This window comes from Lissotriton helveticus, chromosome 3_1, assembly GCF_964261635.1.
Source record: "Lissotriton helveticus chromosome 3_1, aLisHel1.1, whole genome shotgun sequence".
In the NCBI taxonomy this organism is placed as follows: Eukaryota; Metazoa; Chordata; class Amphibia; order Caudata; family Salamandridae; genus Lissotriton; species Lissotriton helveticus.
Window position 1 is genome coordinate 1,416,967,700 of NC_136061.1, and position 15,422 is coordinate 1,416,983,121.

Below are 15,422 nucleotides of genomic sequence, written 5' to 3' on the forward strand. Positions count from 1 at the left end.
TCATCATCATCACTTGTTGTAGTGCCAGGAAGAAATCCTGCCGCGGTGTGTGCACAACATCACGTGACGTCACGTGTGGTGGCCACATACAACTCTGCAACTCGTGCAACTGCGTCCTGCTGTTCTGACATCTGAAGAAGATGGGCCCAAAGAAAGGTGGCCTTAGCTCCTTTACCAAGAGAGTTGCCAGTGCCACTGCCAGTAAGAAGGAGCAGAAGAAGCAAGTGGCGCCACTTACCAAGGAGACTGGTGTGCCGACAGACACTTTTTTGGGGAAAAAAAACTACGACTGCAGCAGCGGTGTCCGCCGGGGACCAAGTGGGGAGCAGCACCTCCGCTTCATTGTTCTCAGTGCCACCACGCCACGTTAGGTCCAAGTCCATGAGTGCCGCAGAGGCAGCCTCTTTATTTGCTCTTTCACCCTCGACCAGTGATGTTGGCGTTGACTCATCGCAAAGTAGCATCCAATCAACGCAGGGTGTAACTCATCTGAAGAGTGTTCAACCACAGAAGCAACGACAACCACAGGTGCAACAAGGAGAGGCACAAGGAATGGCGCAAGGAGTGGCGCAAGTAGAGGCGCAAGTAGAGGCGCATGGAGAGTCGCATGGAGAGGCACAACTGCCCATAATGCTTGTTCCTCCAGAAGTAGGGGCACATCAGGAAATCGAGATTCAAGCCGAGATATCATCCGAGCAAGCCACTCCTCCTGATGATCCATTGTCTTCCAGATCCCCAGCAAGAAAAAGGTCAAGGAGGGCTAGTACAAGTTCTTCTTCAACCCCCCTGCCTTCTGATGATCTAGGTCTTGATTGGCATCCACCAATGCAGTCTGAGAGGGAGGCATGCCATGAGCCGACAAAGCTAGCTAAAAGGAAGGTTCCCACAAGGCGTTCACTTATGGGTGATGACGAACAAGAAGTAGAAGTGGTGTATTCTGCTGCTGATGAACAGTCTGACGATGACGACCCAGTCATCACAGTCGTCACTCCAGCCCCAGCGGGCATGCATGAGACAGATATTTTTACCATTTCCAAAAATGCTGCTGTGCAGGATGTGTGTGGCGTGGCACCACTGGTGGTACCACCACCAATACAGGTAACTACTACACCAACACGACCTACAGCTTCCATATTTTCTCGTCAGAAGGGCTGGCAGGGACCTCCACCCAGCTCGACCTCCATTACCTCAAGTAGTGGTTCTGTAAGTGCACAACAGAGTCAAATTCAGCCACGCCCATCCTCCACTTCATCTGGCATTGAAAGTAGCACCTCCACCACCACCAGAAATCTCAACTCCCCAGTTTGGGACTTCTTTAGTATTAGCAAAAAGGCGGAAAACCTAGTCATTTGTTCGATTTGTAAACAAGTAGTTAGTCAGGGTAAGCTTGGTAACACCTATGGTACAGGAGGCCAGAGAGGTCATCTAAAAAAACACCACATTATCCAGTGGGAGGCGCACCTAAGTAACATCCGGAAAGCCAAAAGTACAAATCCAAATGTAGACATTGATATTGCATCTGATGACGAGAAGGAGCTGATCGTGCAGGGGGGAGGTGAACAACCGAGAGACATTTTCTCTGGTACACACAGTATCTCTGGCAGCAGCACTGCAGTGGTAGCGCCCACACCCTCCTCTACCCCAGCAACAACAAGGAGGAACAGTAGTCTGGTAGAGACACCAATGCGAAAAAGTACATCAATGAGCTTAACTGGGTTGAAGAGGTCTGGATCCTCATCACATATGAAAACGGTCCTGTCCACCATTAAAAGCATGTTTTGGTCGGAGGCGCCATTGGAACGCAACCACCCAATGGCACGTCTTTATAATGCAATGCTGGCTAAAATGTTAGCGCTGGACCTTCTCCCTTTTGCTTTCGTGGAAGGGGTGGGTTTTCTAGAATTTGTGACAACAGTCTGCCCTAAATGGAAGGTTCCTAGACGGTCCTATTTTGCCAGAGTTGCGGTTCCATTACTACATCAAGATATGCTGGAGGTGATTGGGGCAGCTTTGCAGAAGAGTGCTGTTCACACTATCCACCTGACAACAGACATATGGACCAGTTGCCAAGCCGTTGATTACATGTGCATCACGGCACACTGGGTCTCTTTTACGGGTGTTAGAGACAAGATAGCTGCAGGTGGTCACAGTGCCACAATTTTTCAAGCTACTCGGAAACATGCAACAGTAGCCACGTTTGCCATGGAGAAATCTCATACTGCAGTAAACATTTTGGAGGAGTTTAACAGTAAGGTCTTTTAATGGCTGCATCCAAGAAAGCGCATGATTGGTTATGTTTCCATGGATAATGGCAGTAATATAGTTTGGGCCATGTCTGATGGTGGCTATTTCAGAGTGCCGTGTTTGGCGCACAGTATTAACATTGTTGTTCAAGATTTCTTGAAAAAAGAAAACAAAGTCAGCAAGTTACTGACCACCTGCCAAAGAATCTGCACACATTTCAGCCATTCTTTTAAGGCCCGGAAGCAGCTGAGGATCATTCAGCTTGTCCGTAGAGTGCCAGTCAGAGGACTCATCCAGGAGGTGGCAACACGTTGGAACTCAACCTTCTACATGCTTGAGCGTCTGTTTGAGCAGTACTTGGTAATCAATGAGTATGTCTTTAACGCACGGGGTGCTTCTATGAAAGACATGAGGCTAGAGGTGGAGGAATGGGACCTAGTTAAAAGCCTGACAGACATGGCGGAGCGGGCGATAGGAGTGCAGGTAAGGAGGCGGGGGCTTGTGGTTCTTGTGGTTATGTGGGAGCGCGGGCATACTGTGGCCTTTTGTTTAAGTATTGCTGTTAATCAGAGCCCCTTCACGGGCTCAAATTAACAGCAATACTTAAACAAAAGGCCACAGTCTGCCCCGCGCTTTACTAACAAAAGCGCACTCAGTTTCCAAACACAGCGCGTACTTTAGCACACGCTGTGTTTGGAAACTGACTACACTTTTGTTAGTAAAGCACGGGGCAGACTGTGGCCTTTTGTTTAAGTATTGCTGTTAATCAGAGCCCGTGAAGTGGCTCTGATTAACAGCAATACTTAAACAAAAGGCCACAGCGGCTGGGGAAACGAGCGGAACAGAAGGCAAAAGGGGCACAAAAACAGGGAAAAACGAAGTGGGACAGAGGGCAGAAAGGCACCAAAAACAAGGGAAAAACTAGTGGAACACAGGACAGAAAGACATAAAATGAGTGAGACAGAGGGCAGAAGGGCACCAAAAACAAGGGGAAAATCAGTGGAACACAGGACAGAAAGGCTCAAAATGGGTGGGACAGAGGGCAGAAGGGCACCAAAAACAAGGGAAAAACTAGGGGAACACAGGACAGAAAGGCACAAAACAAGTGGGACAGAGGGCAGAAAGGCACAAAAAACGATTGGGACAGAGGGCAGAATGGCACAAAAAATGAGTAGGACAGAGGGCAGAGAGGCACAAAAAACGAGTGGGACAGAGGGCAGAAAGGCACAATAATCGAGTGGAACAGAGGGCAGAAAGGCACAAAAAACAAGTGGAACACAAGACAGAAAGGCACAAAAAACGAGTGGAACAGAGGGCAGAAAGGCACAAAAAACGAGTGGGACAGAGGGCAGAAAGACACAAAAAACGAGTGGAACAAAGGGCAGAAAGGCACAAAAAACAAGTGGAAGAGAGAGCTGAAGGGCACAAAAAACAAGGGGAAAATGAAGTGGAACAGAGCGCAGAAAGGCACAAAAAATGAGTGGGACAGAGGGCAGAAAGCCACAAAAAACAAGTGGAACAGAGGGAAGAAGGACACAAAAAACAAGGGAAAAACCAGTGGAACACAGGACAGAAAGGCACAAAAATCGAGTGGAACAGAGGGCAGAAGGGCACAGAAAACGAGGGAAAAACGAGTGGAACAGAGGGCGGAAAGGCACAACAAACGAAGTGGAACAGAGGGCAGAAAGGCACAAAAAACGAGTAGGATAGAGGGCAGAAAGGCACAAAAAACGAGTGGAACAGAGGGCAGAAAGGCACAAAAAACAAGGGAAATACGAGTGGAACAGAAGGCAAAAGGGGCACAAAAACGAGTGGCTCAGAGGGCAGACGGGCACAAAAAACTAATGGCACAGAGGCAAAATACAGAATACAGACATATAGGGGCAGCTAAGAACAGAAGGCAGAACGGGCAGAGAGGGAAACAGAAGGGAAAACTGGGCAGAGACACGGGCAGCGAGGGGTACAGAAGGAAAGACCGGGCAGAGAGAACACAGGGACAGCGAGGTGAACAGAGAGAAGAAAAAGGGGCATGGACCACATACAGGCAGCGGGGAAGACAGACAACAGCAGTCAGAGACACAACAATGAAAATACAGGCAATACAATACATTTGCAAACTGCCCTTAAGACCCTTATTGTGGCTCTGTATGTGTGAAAATGCACCATCTTTTCACTTTTTAAAGTAAACATTTTGAGTGCCATTTGGTGCCGCAGACACGCGCGTTTTGGTTCCCGGCGCACATTGCCATGGTTGCAGCGCACAGAGACCCTCCACTGCCGCACACAGAGGTAAAAAATTAGAGGGAACATTGGCCACAAATACTACTGAATCGGCAGGCCATCCGGCGTCAAGGTCTACTTCTGTGGCCGAAGGCAGTCACTTTCCCTCAGAGCTGTTACCGACACCAGCAACCGTACCATCATCCTCACCTGCACCAGGCCCAGCCATAATATTGTCGGAAGCGGATTGGATATCTCATCAAGGGTTTGCTCTTTCCAGTGTTGATGCAAAGGCCACATATGGTACGCAAATTGGAGCACCCCTGGATGACCTGGAGTGGATGGTGCAGGCCTATTTGGATGACCCAACAGAGGTCTTCATTGATCACAACCCATTGCTGTATTGGTATTGGAAGAGGAGTCAATGACCACTGATCACCAACCTGGCTCTAAATTATTTGTCTTGCCCACTCGCAAGCGTGTCTTCTGAACGTGTTTTCAGTGCTGCTGGTGCCATTATAACTTCAAAAAGGACCTGCCTCTCGCCCAAAAATGTGGAGAGGTTAACAATGATCAAGATGAATCAGCACTTTATACCACCAGATTACAAAATACGTGGATCCACGTAGGAAGAAGAGGACACCGACTTAGGTGATGGAAGTTCTTCTCTGTTAGCTAACCTACTCCCTTTTCAATTCACAGAGTTTGAGGACGAGCTCTACTTCCCTGACACCTAGGCCTGAAATACTGACTTTATTTCTTTTCATCCTTATTCACTTTTATTCCTGTGTGTCTTTCTTTGTTTTGCAACTATTACCACAACAAAACTCTAATCACAACAAATCCATCAGCAGTCCTGTCTTCATCTTATTTCCTTATTGAAGGTGCCGCTGTCTGCATTCCTGAAGTTCACAAGTTCACAACTCAGTCATGCTCCTCTATCCTCCTCCTCCAGAATCCCCCTATCCATTTCCCTCAAGGCAGATGATTGGATTACGCAGAATCAAGAAACTGTCGCTTCGTAGATGAGTCCTCTCAAAAGAAGTGGGACTGGAATTAATGACTATATGCTAACTGTTACTTCTGCAATTGACATGAGAGGCTGCCCTGTGGGCCTTCACTTTAAGAATAAGATGCGGACAAAAAGTGGAACAGGTAATGAATGATGAGATGGCATGCAGTGGGCAACACTGGCTGTCTGGCTCTGATGAAAGCAATTGCTGTTTGTTTGTTGTGCATGAAATGAATCATATGTGTTCTGTTATTATTTAATCTTTTACACACTAAATGTAACTCAAGTCTACTTTGTTTTTACCTTGTTTAATGCAAATTGTACTTCTACTGCAGGGGCCACTACGTTACATTTTTTAATATGTAATATGGAAAATGTTCTTGAACTCACTGTGTGTAGACTGTGACTGCATGAACAACATTGAGTTTGCCAATACCATGATGATGATGAGTCTTGATGATCAAAGTTACATAATATCTTTACAGTAACTCACTGGGATGGATGGATCATCATCGTCGGTTTACGGAAGAACTATGGCCATTTCGTGAGTGGCAAACAGGTAAACAAGTCAAAAACAACCACAGCAGAACTACATGTCTGTCTAGTCATGGTATGGAGTGGTCGAGCCAGTGTAGTGTTGTTACGCCAGAGTCCAGAAAGCAGTTCATGTAAAATTGCGGCTATGTGGCTTGCTGCATAAAATTAGATCTGCTTTGTCTGTCTGTGTCAAAGAGGTATCCTACATGGAGGTTGGTTCACTCAGTGGTGCCTGCCTTGACTGTCTACATGACCCTGGCCTGCTGTGTGCTAATTACTATCCTTGAAAAGGAGACCCAGAGTACGCACTTTAGAAATAATGCTTGTATGTAATACTGTCGCCTCTGAAAGTTAAAGAGTTATTTTTGCACTCCACACAGTACCTTATATTTTTTCTCCCTGGTGTTTTAATATCCCTTCTTGTTTTTCCATCGACAAGTACCATCCGGCTTTTACCCTGTGCGATGGGAAAAACATTAACTCAGGCTTACCATAGCATCCGCAATTCTGCATCAGCCAGGCAGGCAGTGGACAGTGTGTCTGGTCACCAAGATTGATCGACGGAGCGTCAGATGGAATGGAGGAGTACCAAGAATAAGAGGAATGGCTGGATGCATGCAACTTCCCAAATTGAACAGGACAAATACAACACAGTTACAGTATTCTCTTCACTTCTCCTTATCTTTTAAATAATGTTATTGTTGTGAACTTCTATGATTGCGACTCTGTACGTTTGCTCTCTGCTTCAAACTCCTCCTTACAGCTATTTGATAAGTTTCTTTGCTATTTTTAAAACTAATTTAATGTACTAATAAGTGTTTATTTTCTCTGAGGGCAGATAGGCAAGTAAAATTGCGTAATTACTGCAGCCCTGTACTGTCAAATTGTTTATTCATAAAAAGTAAGTTGTAGTAAGTACTACTTTTCAGTAACCTAACCATCCATTTAGCAAACAACTTCATGCATGCAGTGCACTTCCTTTATGTCCCTTAAAAGATTTATGGATATGTTCGTATCCAAATATTTGTTTTTCTTTATTTGTTGTTTGTCCATGCTGTGTTTTTTTTTCATCTCTCCACAAAACTTTCCCAAAAAACCCCATTCCCATCCAAATTTTCAAAACCCTAACCCTCTTCCCTTGGGCTGTGTGGTTTTCATTGAGGTGTGACTAAATTACAACAATGATTTCACACACTTGCTGGGGAGGATAAGGTCAAAGCAACAGAAAATCAATTTCAAGGCTGGTTTAAGCAATCCTAGAATGTATTCTTATTCTTATTCTGCTTGACACACACCCATCACTATTTGCAAATCAAATCAGAATTTCATGTGCGCCATCGAGTGGATTCATCATCAACAACATCCTCCTCCTACATGTGACAAATGCTTACGCTGCTGTGTCCTTCAGTACTATTTCTTGTAGTAGCCATACTCCACGCAACTAGTAGTTAAATTTTTAATACTTTAGCATTGCTTAGGCTACAATTTATGGCACTGTTCCTGTGTACTGTACTATCTATCTTACTGTTCTAATGCTCTGCTCAGGCCACTCAATGTTTCGTTTCCTTTTTTTTCATATGCTCCTACTGCCAGTGAGTACCACTACTACTACCACCACAACGATGACATTTCATCTGTCCAGGATTCCATAGCCAACCTTAATCGCCATTTGCCATGCAGCCAGCCCTGTGCCTAGCCCTATTCTCAAACATGAATCACAGGTAAGATAAGCATTTTTGGGGGAGGAAGAATAATGGAGTAGGAGGAAAGGAGAGACTGACGGTAGTACTAGTAAAGTAGTAGGACAATTGAATTCACTAACTCTGCCAGTGGCTCTTTTGTACAAATGTGGGTGATTAGACAATTTGAATCAACCAGCCAGTTAAGTTTCAGGAAAACAAACGTACAGTTAACCCCCCTGCCTCCCCCACAAAACAGTAAAAAAACACGTATGCTATGTTTAAGTTGAAATAAATAATTATTTGACCCTAACAAAAATAAACTATCCCACAAGAAGACCCGACCCACCCCCCTCCCTAACCCCAACCAATGACCATGAAATCAAATGTCCCCAAAAATCAAAAAAAAACCCAACGCCCATGTCCCACCCCCCAAAAGTCTTTAAAAAAGGGGCAAGGGACAGTCTCTCTACTTTCGCCGGCGGTGTCCTCCTGTGGCCAGGTGGTCACGCAGCTCTCTCCGGAGGTCCTTGAGCAGGGCTTTCTGCCTCGCCACCTCCTGCTCAAGGTAGGCCACTCGCAGGGTCATTCGGTGCACACGAGCCTTGCACTTGCTGGTACTGTGGGGGGCAGCTGTTGTTTTTCACTGCTTGGCAGTGGCGGGTGGCTGCCGGACCACGGCTCCGTACCGCTGGAGTTTTGCGCTAACTGTATGACCCAGGGGCAGCATAGGAGGATGCAGCTGTCGTAGATGTTGTCAACTGCGACTGCGAGTCATCCTCCTCCTCCTCCTGGGCCACCAGCCGCAGATATTTGGTGACAATTGCCTCCAGCTTCCGTTGTCGGGCCCGTATAGCCAACTCCTTCCTTGTTAGTTTAGAAGGAGTATGTATATGAAGAAAGAAAAACATACTGTAACCAATGCTCTTTAAAATTAACACAAAATAATTCAGCAGAAAATTGTGTCACAATAGCACTAGCAACTTGCAAGCACAGTACATAGCATTTGTGGCATGTATCTATCTAACCTCCCCCTTCGCTGGCCTCTGCTCTAACATTAGTGGGAGTTTCAGAAATTCTACTAGCACTATATGGACTCACTACATTAGACTCAGACAGTACACCAGTCTTCTTCTTCTCTCTTGTTTAGCGAAATTGGTACGTAAACTTGTGGAAGTCGGCATAATACCAGCGCAGTCAACTTGCACCCGAGAAAAACAGACGCAAGCCATGATGACACAGACTTGCGTTACTGTTACCAGTCCAGTACATGCAGGTGGTGAAGCTCTTACTTTTCTATTACGGATGGCACTGGCCATACTCTGTTACAAGGGCTACTGCTTAATTAATTTAACGTTCACCCCGCCCTGCCCCTGACTACTACAAAAGGAAAATAAAGAAGATAAATTATATGATCATCTATCCCTTCACAGGATATATTTTTACATTTGGGATGACTTTAGGTGCTTTGTTTTTCATTGAGTGAACACCGATAGGCCACACATGAATGACAGAGTTGTAAAAAAATTATTAACAGAGGTAGTGAGTGGTCCCTGTAATCGACGGAGGAAGGCACTTATGAGTTGTGACTTACTTGACTTGATAATGTGAACTATACAATATAGATACGCAATATATGCTGTGCTTGCAAACTACTGTTAGTCATTGTAGTATTTTAAAAAATTAAATTACAACTTCTACTTTCCTCGGCTTTGCTACTCTGGCACAGATGTGCGGTGTTACATGCTCTTCAAAGGAACACTCTTCATCCAGTGACCGTCTACTCTGTCTACATACACCTATGCTATCTATGAGGAAGATACCATCCAGGCATCCATCCATTCAAAGTAAATGCCAATCATTCTTCTTAATGTCTCAACTGGGCAAACCTTACTTTTTCTCACCGAAAAAACAACCTTTTTATTTTATTTTGTAAACCGCCAGCCATGCATCCGTGCTTGACTTGCATTTGAATTTGAACCAAAGGATATATTGCGCACACATACAGTTTCTGTTTCACCCACCCAGGCAGTCCTCTTTTCTTTCTCCTTTCACCCATCCTTGCTTCAGCCTTCAACCGGCCATACATCAGATTCCCAGCCACCTCGGGCAGCATTCAAAAACACGTATCATTCTTTGCCAGTCATTAATTTGAACTCGCTCGTCCTTCCTTACACCCTTCTTTCCCTTTTCGCTCATCCCATCTATCAAGTTCATCTCTGATCTGACTTGGCTTCTTGATAAAACTTTCACAGCTGAGTTGAAGTCAAATTTATAGGAGGCCATTGGTTACTCGTCAATTACCACCGCTAATGCTATTGCTAATGCGAAGTTAAGGGTGACTGTCTTCTACCTGGTTGACAAAAACGTAGTTCTAAATTTGTAAGTCTTCTTAACAGTAAAGTGTACTTGTACTGTACAACATATACACCCTTGCAGAGAGCCTACTCTGCAATCTCAATAAGTAAGGAATATAATAGCGTACCACTGCCCACCACTACCGTGGCATCCCCCACAGCAGTTCCTGCTGGCTGTGGCACCACATCTGCCCCTGGAGTGACCATCTCCGCGCTGGCCCCGGCACTGGTGGTGGGCTGTGCTTACGCCTAGAAAATACATATAATATTTTTAGATGCCATATACTCCACTCACTATTTTGTCTAGGAATGAAAAAATATGTTACTAGTACTACATAAACAAATTTAATAATTTGTGACTCTCTAGTCTAAACTAAAAATGTCCCTTTCTTAAGGAAAGTTTTTTTTAAATTTATGCTTAGCCATAACATGTGATGCTACACTTTTTGGCACAACTGATGAATGCTTGCTTTTTAACACTCACCATTTTTCTCATAACAGACAGAAGCTTCCCTTCTACGAACAAGACCAATATCATATGTTAGTCGGAGTCGTCATCATCACCACCAAGACTTTAAGTTCCAACCAGGTGAGGGCTCTCCCACAATTAATGTGTGAAATCAGCCACTTTTCAATTTTCAAGCATTCACCGTTCATGAAGTTGATTTTAATAAATGTTTTTATATAATGCACGATTGAAATGTAATAAACAGAGTACACACAGAGCTAGTTGTTTTACTTTTAATAAAGTTTTAAAACTTACATAGACTCTGGTTTTTGGTCATGAGTGAGTGAGCGAAAGGGTTTGCAATTTGCAAGCAAGAGTACGTGACTCTGAGAGGTCGGGACTCTGACTCCATAGTCTTATGTTCTGTGTTGTATAATCATTGGGGATCATTGCTGCATTCAGGAGCTAAATAATGACTCTGACACATTAGCTAGTCAGTAAGAAGATTGGGGGTTCAACTTCTGTTATGACTGAGGTATGTGGAAATTCTAACTGCGCCTATTATCACCAGTGCCCTATTTCTTGTCCATAGTTCTGTATGTGCAGAATAGTCCCTGCAACAGTAGTAGTATGTCCTCCTATCCAATCAAAAAGTAAACTAGTATCTTATTCTTGGTGGCCATTGACATTTTATTGTTGGGAATTGTCAAAGCATAAACATTAAGAAGACTTCAATAGACATTATGGACAACCCAGAGGACTGCACTCAGTGCCTTGAGCTATTGCTGAATAGGAGTTTTGTTTAACACCTTTTGCCAACTGTGCAAGCTTAGCTGGCTACACAGGCAGACTAATAAAATAGTAGTAGCACAGAGATTCATAGTAGAGGCAGGATAAGAATTTAGAAACAGTCTACAAGAAGATCGAAGACGATTTAGGAAAAATAGAATTATGATGAACGTTTGGAATAAATAGGTGCTGTAAAAGTTAGGGAAGTATAATTAATAATACTAACAGGAAAACTTACTGGGGCCAGCAGAGGAGCCCTCGGCGGACCGATCCTGGCCTTCCTGCTCCGCCGGCACCGCCACTGCCACCTCTGTCCTCTTGCCCCTGGGGGGAGCTGATGTACATGAAAGAAAGACACAAACATGGATGATTGTTGTCAACCAAATCAAACATTTCAAAACAACAATAACAAATTATTTCGGGGAAATAGACAACAATTGCACTAAATTTTCTACTAGGACTGGCAGGCAGCACTCTGCAGCACGCGAAGTGACAGACACAGTCCGCCATGATTGCAGACCAATAAAAAGTTTCCTACTAAATAACCAGTCATAATATACTCAAACTATCAATCCACCACCACTATCTCTTCTTAGTGGCAGTACAAGGAAGGACTAGACTTGAGTCTCTAGTGTCTAGCATTACGCAGTGCTGTAAAGTACACTCATACGTAATCACTCAGGCCAAATGAGCACAAAATTGAAAACAGGTAAGCATAGTTGCACCGCCAGTGAGCAGACGAGCACCTGCAATCACAGAATATTTTGAAACATAATTTACCTGCAATGTAATCTCTAGTGTCTAACATTACGCAGTTCTGTAAAAGTACACTCATACATAATCACTCAGGACAAATGAGCACACAATTGAATACAAGTAAGCATACCAGCACCGCCAGTGAGCAGGCGAGCACCTGCAATCACAGAAGCTTTTGAAACATAATTTACCTGCAATGTAGAGCAGAAGACAACAAAGTAGTAATTAAATAGCTACTAGTACTTACCAAGCCCAGGGATCTCCACATCAAGCAGGTCGAGCAGGTCGTGTTCCGGGTCCAGTATGTCTGACCACTAGGGCGTCACCTGGTTGTAGGTGCGCCGGACCCCAGACTCCCGATACTTGGCCCGGCACACCTTACCCCATAGCTGGCGACGCTCTCGGAGGCCGTACCTGGTACCGGGCCTGCCGCCTGCCGGGACGGTCTTGGGTAGGTGGCACTGCACGAAGAAGACCAGTGCGGCCACCTCCACTGCGCTGAAGATCTCCTGGGCATTTACTGCCTCCCCCCTTAAGCGCCCGCAAGGGAGCCAGCTACGGGGTGCGGGACCCTTCCCTTCAGGTTTTTGCCGGCTCCCTTGTCCATGGTCCTGGACAGTTAAAGGAAAATAAAATAGGAAAGAATAGGGAAAAAGTAAATAAAAGAAAAGGGAGTTAAAAAAAGTAGTTTTAAAGTAACAAAAAGTAGAAAAAACACAAAATATAGATGTACAAAAATATAGTGATAATGAGTAAAAAAGATTTTTAAAAAGTTCAAAGAAACAAAGGATTACAAAGATTGAAGGAGGATTCAAAAAGCATACCCAGAACCATAGCAATGAATGAAAAACAAGATTGCCGCGCCCATTGCGACCACGTGGGTAAGTTTGCGCGATATTTTCCCCGCAAGCATGCAAAAACAGACGTGAACACGCAATTGCGCCCCGCACGTAGGAAATGCACAACGCGAGCATGCAACTAGCGCCCGGTAACGGAAATACGCAAAGCAAACACTGAAAAAAAGATGGCCCTGCCCATGTACGACCGCATGGGTAAGTTCGTGGTAGCCGCGCTGAAAACAATCGCAAAAATGTAAAAAAACGCAAGTTTGCAAAAGTTCACGGATTTTGCGGACCGCAAGTACTCTTTCGCACAAATTTGTGTACCACGAATTCGCAAAATTCACCAATAGCACTACCCATGTACTCATCTATTCTCCAAAGCACTACCCATGCACTCATCCAATGACCCAGACATTACCCTTGCACTAATTCATACAACACATGCAAGTTTGTCTATCTTAAACCAGATAGGCGGTTCTAAAAAGAACCATTTCTTTTCTTCTTGTCTTGTTTTTAATTTTTTTGTGTTTTTCTGACTCTATTTTTTTTTGGGAGGTGTTTTTAAAAAAAGATTGAAAAAAACAAGGCAATGAATTGCATTAAACTTCTCAAAACATTTTGCAATTAAAATGGCATTGCAAAAACAACAACAGCATTAACATTTATGATTTTTTACAGCTACAACAACTGCTGCGATAGATTGTTCTCAATCACAAAGAAGTTTGTGGCACTTTATGCAGTGCTGTTCTAAACCTGCAAACTCAGGTACGATCAAAGATGTTTGTCTTGTTGGAGTAGATCCCACAGATGTACTTGTTCCTGGGAATTCATCATCCTGTTGTATTTGTTACAGTTCTTGTCGGTGATGTTCACGAGCGAGACTGATAGGATGCATCATTTGTAGATGCTTCATCATGGATGAAGTTCCACAGAAGTATTTTTTCTCGGAGCCCTGAGATAACACACACTGCAAGTGAACTTGCGGACATTCACTTTTTTCTCCTCAGGGGAATGAAGAAAAAGCCGAGACAACACTTTCCTTTAGATTTTTTTGTTGGTTCTTCCGGCTCCTCTATATCTTCAAGAATATCTTGCAGTGGATTTGCAGATGCCATTTGTAGTGTTAAAAAAAACACCCAAAAAAATAAATGAAGAAGGAGAGAAAGCATGAAAAAATTGGGTGGGGTCTGTCAACTAGTAGAACAGACACTTTGTTAACCAATGAAATCCTTTCTTTTGAAGTCACATGGGATTTGTGTACCGGACGCGTATTTACTGTTCACCGGATGCGAATCCAAACAATATGTTTAAACAATAATATATATTTATTCCAGTTACAAATATAGTCAATTTAAAAATTTGAAAGTAAATCTGTTGGTATAAAATATATTATAAAGTTATATATAAATATGTTTTTGAGAACTAAATAATTTGTGCTGGATTTATGTACCGATTATGTACCCGAAGAAACGTATGTGAGGGTACGCGGGACAGTTGTGGCTTCCCTAACTTCACCATAGGAACTCAAATATTCAAAATATTTCTGTTAATATCACTTTTATAACTCTTTCAATAAAACACATATGAATGATTTAAAAAATATATAGTATATAACATGTATTTACATTTTTCAAAAAATGACAAATTTGGGAACTGTGTACCCATCGCACACCGTGCGAGCATCCAATGCGAGCAAACAAATATGGTGTCAAGAGGCTTGGATTCGTGCACCCACTGTGACCAGTACGTGATCGGTACACAATTCTCACTGTTTTTAAGAAATATATATATAAATGTGTAAATATATATATATAAAAATGACATTACCTTTATGAATGCAAACATATTTTGAAGAAGCCTTCTTAACACATACTGTAACTTGTACACACTGCAATTCCTCAGAAATGGTTGAACATGTAGCTGCATATCTGTTCCACTCTAAAAATGTCAGTACTAGTTAAAAAACCCTCAATTTTCACTTACAAAACCACAGGTTTCAGGGATGTTACAGTTAGTAATTTGCATTTAAATAACCTTAGAAATTCACTGAGAAAAAAAAAGGTTTCAGGGACGTTATAGTTAGAAATTAGCATTAAAAAAACTTTACATATTCACTGAAAAAAACACAGATTTCAGGGACGTTATAGTTAGATTGACATTTCACTTGTACAAAAGCAGAGAAATTCAGCTGTTATAGTTAGCTGAGCTAACTATAACTCGCACCCATGCAATGCACTGCTGACGTCACATATTACATCACTCATGACATGGTCAGTGACACCATTGATGACATCACTGATGACATCTCAAATGAAATCACTCATGACATCATCCACTTATTATCTGATACACCTCCTCACACCCTAAAATAACCTTTCATACACCTACTCTAAAATAGACTACCATTCTCAAAACCATAGACACATGGATTCCAGTTCATACATACCCACTGCCTGATTCTCATGTCTACACACACATCCACTCACTCACCCATACAATCACTCATTCATGCAGTCACTCATCAATATACCCACTGAT